General features: G+C 39.7%; 1 non-coding gene across 1 annotated transcript; it reads right to left on the bottom strand.

The window, feature by feature from the left end:
- Positions 1-3,047: 3,047 nt before the first annotated feature.
- LOC119993900 lies at positions 3,048-3,153 on the bottom strand. Its single transcript, XR_005466594.1, has one exon. It is a non-coding gene; the product is annotated as a small nucleolar RNA R71 (small nucleolar RNA).
- Between the last annotated feature and the right edge of the window lie 4,969 nt (positions 3,154-8,122).

The following is an 8,122-nucleotide window of genomic DNA, read 5'->3' as shown; positions in this document are numbered from 1 at the left end:
TTCTATAAATGCATCATGTATCATTCAGACAAGGGGAAGAGACACTTACTGACTACTTGGATAAAAGATCATATCTCCGTGGACTAGGCAAGTTGTCAAACCACGTATATTTTTGTGTCTTTCTTATTTTATACGTTCTTTCTATATTACTTTTCCCTTGGCGTAAAAATTGCATCGACAATTGGCGCTGTCTGTGGGAAATGAAGAGTTTCTGTAAAACATCATGTCTCAAGTTGCAGAAGGATCTAGGTGGGAGGAATCACCTCGTCTTAACAATATTCAGTTCCGGGGGATCAACATGAAGACGTAAGGAGGCAAGGTCCTTACGAAGTGGAATTGGAGAAAGCTCTCTTTGGGCTGAAGAAGACCTCCAGCAGAGGCAAGAGCACGCTAAGTCCCCAAGGGATAAGCTTCAATCCATCAGAAGGAAGGATAAATGCATGGCTAGTGAGATCCAAAGTATTGCCAAGGAATGTGAGAATTTCAATTTCAAATGCGGTCGGGAGAACGAAAGCGAGAGCATAAGAAGGTCAAGCAAGAGGAGGTGTCTGGTCACGGAAAGAAGAAGGCACACTCCATCTTCACGGAGCCCAAGATACATGTCCCCGATGCCAAAATGGACAAGGACTAGGCGTCGGAGCCTTTCCCAAGACCCACCAAGATTTAATTTGAAAAAAGATGTCGAGGAAGTCCTATGGAATGCTCAGAAGAATGCTGAGCAAACTCTTAAGAAGATTACCTCTAAGCCTTTTGTAGGAGCTCTGCGTCATGAAGATCCCCAAGTAAATTCTCTCCTCTGGTATTTATCATATATGATGAAAAGACAGATCCTGTGGCACACATATCGGCATACTCTCACAAGATGGCTTTGTCGGTAGGCCGAGATGGATTTATGTGTAAAATGTTCCCATCAAGCCTGGGGACCACAACAATGAAGTGGTTCAATCAGCTTCCAGAAAACTCAGTTTCGTCTTGGAATGAGTTGGCACGGATCTTCGTGGTAAGGTTCATAGCAAACAATAGAGATCCGAAAACTTTGGATACTCTGTTTACCTTGTATCTGAGAAAGGGAGAATCTCTTAGAGCCTACGCATCTAGGTATTCAGATACTTATGTAGATATTGATGATTACGATGAGAAGACTGTCGTCACTACCTTCCTATTAGGGCTGCTGATGTGCCGAATAGATACATACATTTTTGCATCCTTTAAACATAAGTTCATCCCATTTTGAGTTGATTAAGAGTTGATATTGCCTAAGAAAACTATATTTGCATATTATAGGTGCCAAGGCAAAAAAGGGAGGAAAAGAGTGCAAAATGAAGGTTTGGACTCCAGAACTGATTTTCGATCGATCGGAGCCATTCCCGATCTATCGGACCTGCCAAAACACTAAAAAACTCATGGAGGCAGATTGTTATTCACAGCACGCGCAGTTTCGCGAAAAAGTTCCGAATTCACTTGTTTTTAAGCCAAAACGACCCCAACTTGTTTTGAAAACGACATAAGAGTTTGGGGAAGTATAAATGGCATAAAATAGGGTTTTGGGGGAGTTCTTGGAGGGGGTTTCATTCTACCACCATTGGAGAGCTTGGAGCCACCATTGGAGCTTGGAGAAGAAGAGGGTCTACAAGGGGATTTTCTCTCTCCTTTTCTATCCTAGTTTCTATGGTTGATTTCCTTTGTTTAATGATGTATTTTGCTTCCATGAGTGGCTAGATTTCTTACTAGGGACTTAATGTAACCAAACCTTGAAGATTCAATAAACTTGGTTTCCTTATTTCTTGATTTATCTCTCTCTCTTGATTGTCTATGGGTGTGATTAATGCTTTTGAATGTTTGGCCATCATTCAATTGATTTGTTGCCTAGATTGAGACCGGAAGGAGATATCTATGGTTTGCCTCATGCCATAGATGACATTGCACAAGTCACCTTTGAGAAGAAAAGGAAAGAAAAAATGTGAATAAGAATGAAGTTTGAATAAATGCTCTTTGTATTTGCTTTTTGATTCTTATTGTTCTTGGAAGACTTCATGGCCATTGTTTATGTCACTTTGAAGCCAAATATCAAGTGAAATCCATTATGTGCATCATTTCTTGAATTTACAAGCAAAGTGGATGAGATAAGATTCTTGAAGGAATGCTTTTATTGGTTTGAATGCCCTAATGTTTGGTTTGTTAGTGTGGATAGGGTTGCAATTGTGAGTTCATTTTATACTCTTGTTGATGACATGAATTTTGGCATTGAAGTTGTTTAATGTTTGTGGGTATCATTCTGGTAAACCCTCAGGAGACACAACTCCTCCTACTAGGGGCACCTAGGGGTTTAAAGGCTTGTGGCACATGCTAAGTGTCATCGTGAGCCCTACGAAAGTGGCATAGATTAGTTGCTTATTTAGAATAGGTCTTAGTTGTTTTATTTTTCATTTGAGCTTAACAGAAAATACTCTTTCCCTCCTTTATTCATTCTCAACTTGCTCGAGGACGAGTAAAGGTTAAGTGTGGGGGTGTTTGATGTGTCAAATATATACATACATTTGTGCATCCTTTACACATAATTTCATTACATTTTGAGTTGATTAAGAGTTAATATTGCCTAAGAAAGCTATATTTGCATATTGTAGGTGTCAAGGCAAGAAAGGGAGGAAAAGAGTGCAAAATGAAGACTTGGAGCCCAGGCCTAATTTCCGATCGATCGGACCTGCCAAAACACCTAAAAATATCATCGAGCATCCGCTATCCTCCTATCAATGCTACTAATTTTGAGATCAAGTCAGCTATCATCAACATTATCTCTAACTCGGTGAATTTCTATGGTTTTCCTAATGAAGAGCCTAATGTACATCTTCGCTATTTCTTGCATGTGTGCACAACTTTTGGGATTAACGGAGCTTCCAAGGATGCTATCTTGTTGAGGTTATTCCCATTTTCTTTGAGGGACAAGGCTAAAGGGTGGTTGATGTCCTTGCCTCCCAATTCTATCACCACTTGGGATGAGATGGCAGAACAATTCTTGACGAAATTCTTTCCTCCGGGCAAAGCGGTGCAAATTAGGGTGGATATCATGTCTTTTACTCAAAAGGATCTTGAATCATTCTGTAAGGCTTGGGAGCGCTTTAAAGGCATTATTCGAAGTTGCCCAAGTCATGGTCTTCCGGAATGGGTGGTGTACCAAGCTTTCTATAATGGGTTGTGCATGCATACTAAGGAGACTATTGATGCGGCTACGGGAGGTTCTTTTATGACCAAAAATCAAGAGGAGGCTCGGGAATTACTTGATAAAGTGGCCAAGACCACTAACTCTTGGTCCTCGGTGAGGGGGAATCCAAAGCAAGGGGAAAGTTGTAGAGATGATGAAGTTATGTCTACCTTGGCTATTATAACAAAGAAGATTGAGGCATTGACACTAAATCAAGCTCAAGGAGTACATGCTATGCACAACACACCTTCCTACATTTCTTATGATTATTGTTGTGGACGCCATCCTACGGGGGAGTGTTTTATTGCTTCTTCTTCTAAGTCTAGTGAACAAGTGAATGCCATTGGTGGAGGCAACTTCAATCAACCCCGCAATGATCGTTATTCTAACTTCTACAATCCGGGATTTAGGAATCACCCCAACTTCTCTTGGAGCAATACTCAAAATGCATAAAATCCTCAACATTTAGTGCAGCCCCAAGAGAAGAAGAGAGATATTGATGAGATGTTCTCAAAGCTTGCCGGAGGCCTAGATACACTTACAACTCACACCTCCCAATTTATGACAAGGACGGAGCAATACATGAGCAAAACCGATGCCACTCTACAAGCTCAAGCAAATTTGATGCAAAATTATGGAGCTTCCATTCGGAATCTTGAGGTACAATTGGGGCAAATAGCTAACAATTTGTCATTTAGAGAAAGAGGTACCTTGCCAAGCCAATCGGAATTGAATCCAAAAGGGAAGGACAAAGAGCAATGCATGGCACTCACTCTTCGGACTGGTAAGGTAGTTCAAAATGCTACTGATCTTGATGTCGAAAAGGCAAAAATTTCACAAGAGGAGGAGAAGTGCAGGAAAACAGGGGAGAACGAAGCTGAAAAATGTCCAAAGACAATTTCCGATCGATCTGAGGGGGTTCCCGATCGATCGGGCCTTTTTGATGAAACTTCACCCGAAGTTAATTCCGATCGATCGGAGCCCCAACCGATCGATTGGCCTGTTCCAGCTCCTGTGAAAGTGAAAGATGTGCAGCCATGATATGCAATTGAGCCCGATTGGCCCGATAGTTCTCTCCCTGCACCTCCAGTCAAGGCTTATGTGCCTCCAATTTCATTTCCTCAAAGGTTAAAGAGCAACAAGAAGAATGATGATCAATTCTCTAAATTTTTGGAGGTATTCAAGAAGTTTCAAGTGAACATCCCCTTTGCCGAAGCTTTAGAGCAAATTCCTTGCTATGCCAAGTTTATGAAGGAGATCTTATCCAAGAAGCGGAGATTGAAGGAGCATGAAAAGATACAATTAACCGAAGAGTATAGTGCCATTGTGCAAAGGAAGCTCCCAATTAAGCAAGATGATCCGGGAAGTTTCACAATCCCGTGTACTATAGGTAACACCTTGATTGAGAGATCTTTGTGTGATCTTGGTGCTAGCATAAATTTGATGCCATTTTCAGTTGCTAAGCAAATTGGCGTGAAAGAGATTAGTCCAACCACAGTGTCCTTGCAAATGGCGGATAGATCTATAAAGTGCCCTCTTGGCATAGTGGAGGATGTGTTAGTAAAGGTGGGTGAGCCCATGTTCCCGGTTGATTTTCTTATTTTGGATATGGAGGCCAACCCTACTACTCCCATAATCTTGGGAAGGCCATTCTTGAGCACCGGGAAAGCTTTGATAGATGTTGAAAAAGGGAAGCTTACTTTGAGGGGTGCGGGAGGTGATCAAATCACTTTTAAAGTATTTGGCAATAGAAGACAAGAGGAGGTTTCTCAACAATGCCTCCAAGTGGAGCATATTGACATGGTCATCCCCAACACTCTTGAGAAAGAAGCTCCATATATTCCGGTGGAAGTTCTTTTAGGCAAAAATTCGAAGGTTGAGCATGAAGTTCCTAAGGCAGCCTCCCAAGCTGAAATTGAAGTTCAAAAGTCTCAAGTTGAAGATCCCAAGGAGAAGAAAAAGAAGAGGAAGAAAAAGAAGAAGAGGAAGACCAAGAAAATGAAGAAAAATGTCTATCCTAAGGAAATGGTGGTGATGAAAGCTTATGCTCCTTGCATGGCACCTAAGCAATCAAATGTCAATCTCAAGAAGCCATCAAGGGGAGTATACACCACAACCCTCAAGGATCCCGGTTGAATTCACAAAGGGGAGTCGGGCTGAAGACTTTAAACCAAGCGCTTTTGGGAGGCAACCCAGGTTTTATTATTCTATCTCTATCTTTTTATTTCTATTTTCACCTATTCCATGCATTGAGGACATTGCATATTTTAAGTGTGGGGGTGGGAATTTAGGTTTCTAGTTTAATTTAGGTTTCTAGTTTTTGTAAAAATATAAAATTTTTGACTTCAAATGCCTTATGCCATGTCATTCTTGAGTGTATTTGGATGAATTTTGTGATCTTTGAAGCATTGATGGATCTTGCTATGGACATTCTTTCCAATTGAGTTTTCCTATCTTGAGAATTGTTTATCCATTGTGCTTTTGTGAATATGGAACACTTGACTTTGGCATTTGTGGTTGTTTGAGATCAATTTGATTCTAAGTAGCACTACTTGAGCAATGGAAAAAAAAAGAAAAAAAAAGAAAAGAAAAAGAAAAAGAATAGAAAAAAGAAAAAAAAATTATGTTTATGAATAAGTGGTTTCTTTCATAAGTTTTCTACTGAGTAACCAGGCCTCTTGCCATGCAAGTAATGAGTTTCGCGTAAAAAGGTAGGAAATGAATGTTAGAGTACCTTGGTGACTAGTTTAACCTCGTAGCCTTTTTGACTCGGGTAATTAGATCCGTTGGAGTGTCCTAACACCTAGTGCCCTAAGCCAACTGGATTGAGAGTCATTGGTCGAAAGCTCGTTACATGGGTCATTTAGAAGGCTTAAGGAGATTGAACATTGCACAAGTCACCTTTGAGAAGAAAAAGAAAAAAAAAATGTGAATAAGAACGAAGTTTGAATAAATGATCATTGTATTTGCTCTTTGATTCTTATTGTTCTTGGAAGACTACATGGCCATTTTTTATGTCACTTTGAAGCCAAATATCAAGTGAAATCCCTTATGTGCATCATTTCTTGAAATTACAAGCAAAGTGGATGAGATAAGATTTTTGAAGGAATGTTTTTATTGATTTGAATGCCCTAATGCTTGGTTTGTTAGTGTGGATAAGTTTGCAATTGAGAATCCATTTTATACTCTTGTTGATGACTTAATTTTGGCATTGAAATTGTTTAATGTTTGTGGGTATCATTTTGGTAAACCCTCAGGAGACACAACTCCTCCTACTAGGGGTACCTAGGGGTTTAAAGGCTTGTGACACATGCTAAGTGTCATCGTGAGCCCTACGAAAGTGACATAGATTAGTTTCTTATTTAGAGTAGGTGTTAGTTGTTTTATTTTTCATTTGAGCTTAACGGAAAATACTCTTTCCCTCCTTTATTCATTCTCAATTTGCTCGAGGACGAGCAAAGGTTAAGTGTGGGGGTGTTTGATGTGCCGAATATATATATACATTTTTGCATCCTTTAAACATAAGTTCATCCCATTTTGAGTTGATTAAGAGTTGATATTGTCTAAGAAAACTATATTTGCATATTGTAGGTGCCAAGGCAAACAAGGGAGGAAAAGAGTGCAAAATGAAGATTTGGACTCTAGAACTGATTTCCGATCGATTGGAGCCATTCCCGATCGATCGGACCTGCCAAAACACTAAAAAACTCGTGGAGGCAGATTGTATTTCCGATCGATCGGAAATATTCCCGATCGATCGGAGGTACTATTCACAGCACGCGTAGTTTCCCGAAAAAGTTCCGAATTCACTTGTTTTTAAGCCAAAACGACCCCAACTTGTTTTGAAAACGACATAAGAGTTTGCGGAAGTATAAAAGGGCATAAAATAGGGTTTTGGGGGAGTTCTTGGAGGGGGTTTCATTCTACCACCATTGGAGAGCTTGGAGCCACCATTGGAGCTTGGAGAAGAAGAGAGTCTACAAGGGGGTTTTCTCTCTCCTTTTCTATCCTAGTTTCTATGGTTGATTTCCTTTGTTTAATGATGTATTTTGCTTCCATGAGTGGCTAGATTTCTTACTAGGGACTTAATGTAACCAAACCTTGAAGATTCAATAAACTTGGTTTCCTTATTTCTTGATTTATCTCTCTCTTGATTGTCTATGGGTGTGATTAATGCTTTTGAATGTTTGGCCATCATTCAATTGATTTATTGCCTAGATTGAGACCGGAAGGAGATATCTAGGGTTTGCCTCAAGCCATAGATGACATAGGGTGCATGAACCATAGGAATATAGGTTTGTGACTTATGCAATCGCTAAATGATTTCCATAGTTCTTAATGGGTTTTTGATATATTAATCCAATTGTTAGGAATAACAGGGATTTATGTTGAAAATACGTTTGATGTATCTAGGAATAGAACATTGAATAGGTTGGAAAATTGATTGTCATTATAGAGAGAGGAAATAGGGATTAAGGGACCAAGAGAATTGAATTGGATAGGTGAGGTGAAGTTAAGTACCCTAGTGCTTTCCATCGTTGATTTCATACTTGTGTTTGATTTGTCTTTGTTCTTTTGCTTTAGTTTAGTTTAAAAACAAGACTCGAATTCTTTTCCCCAATTTGCATAATTGTAGCTTGTTTGACATTGATTTCTATTGCCAACACATCTCTAGTGGAAACGATAATTTACTCATCTCTATATTACTTGTGCGATTTGTGCGCTTGCAATTAAATTCATATCAGCTGCCACGAGATCATAACTTATGAGAGAGCTTGACTATGGCACCACCAAGGAATATGACTGCATTACAAAATAGGATAAAACAGTATGTCAAGCTAGAGTAAGATAAGCAGGGGGATCATCAGTTCTCCTATCGTCAGGAAGGAGTCCAGAGAAATGATAACATAAAACCTGACAAAA

The sequence above is a fragment of the Tripterygium wilfordii genome, chromosome 23 (genome assembly GCF_013401445.1).
Source record: "Tripterygium wilfordii isolate XIE 37 chromosome 23, ASM1340144v1, whole genome shotgun sequence".
NCBI classification, from domain to species: Eukaryota; Viridiplantae; Streptophyta; class Magnoliopsida; order Celastrales; family Celastraceae; genus Tripterygium; species Tripterygium wilfordii.
The sequence above is the reverse complement of the archived record's forward strand: the minus strand, read 5'-3'. Positions and strand labels throughout refer to the sequence as shown.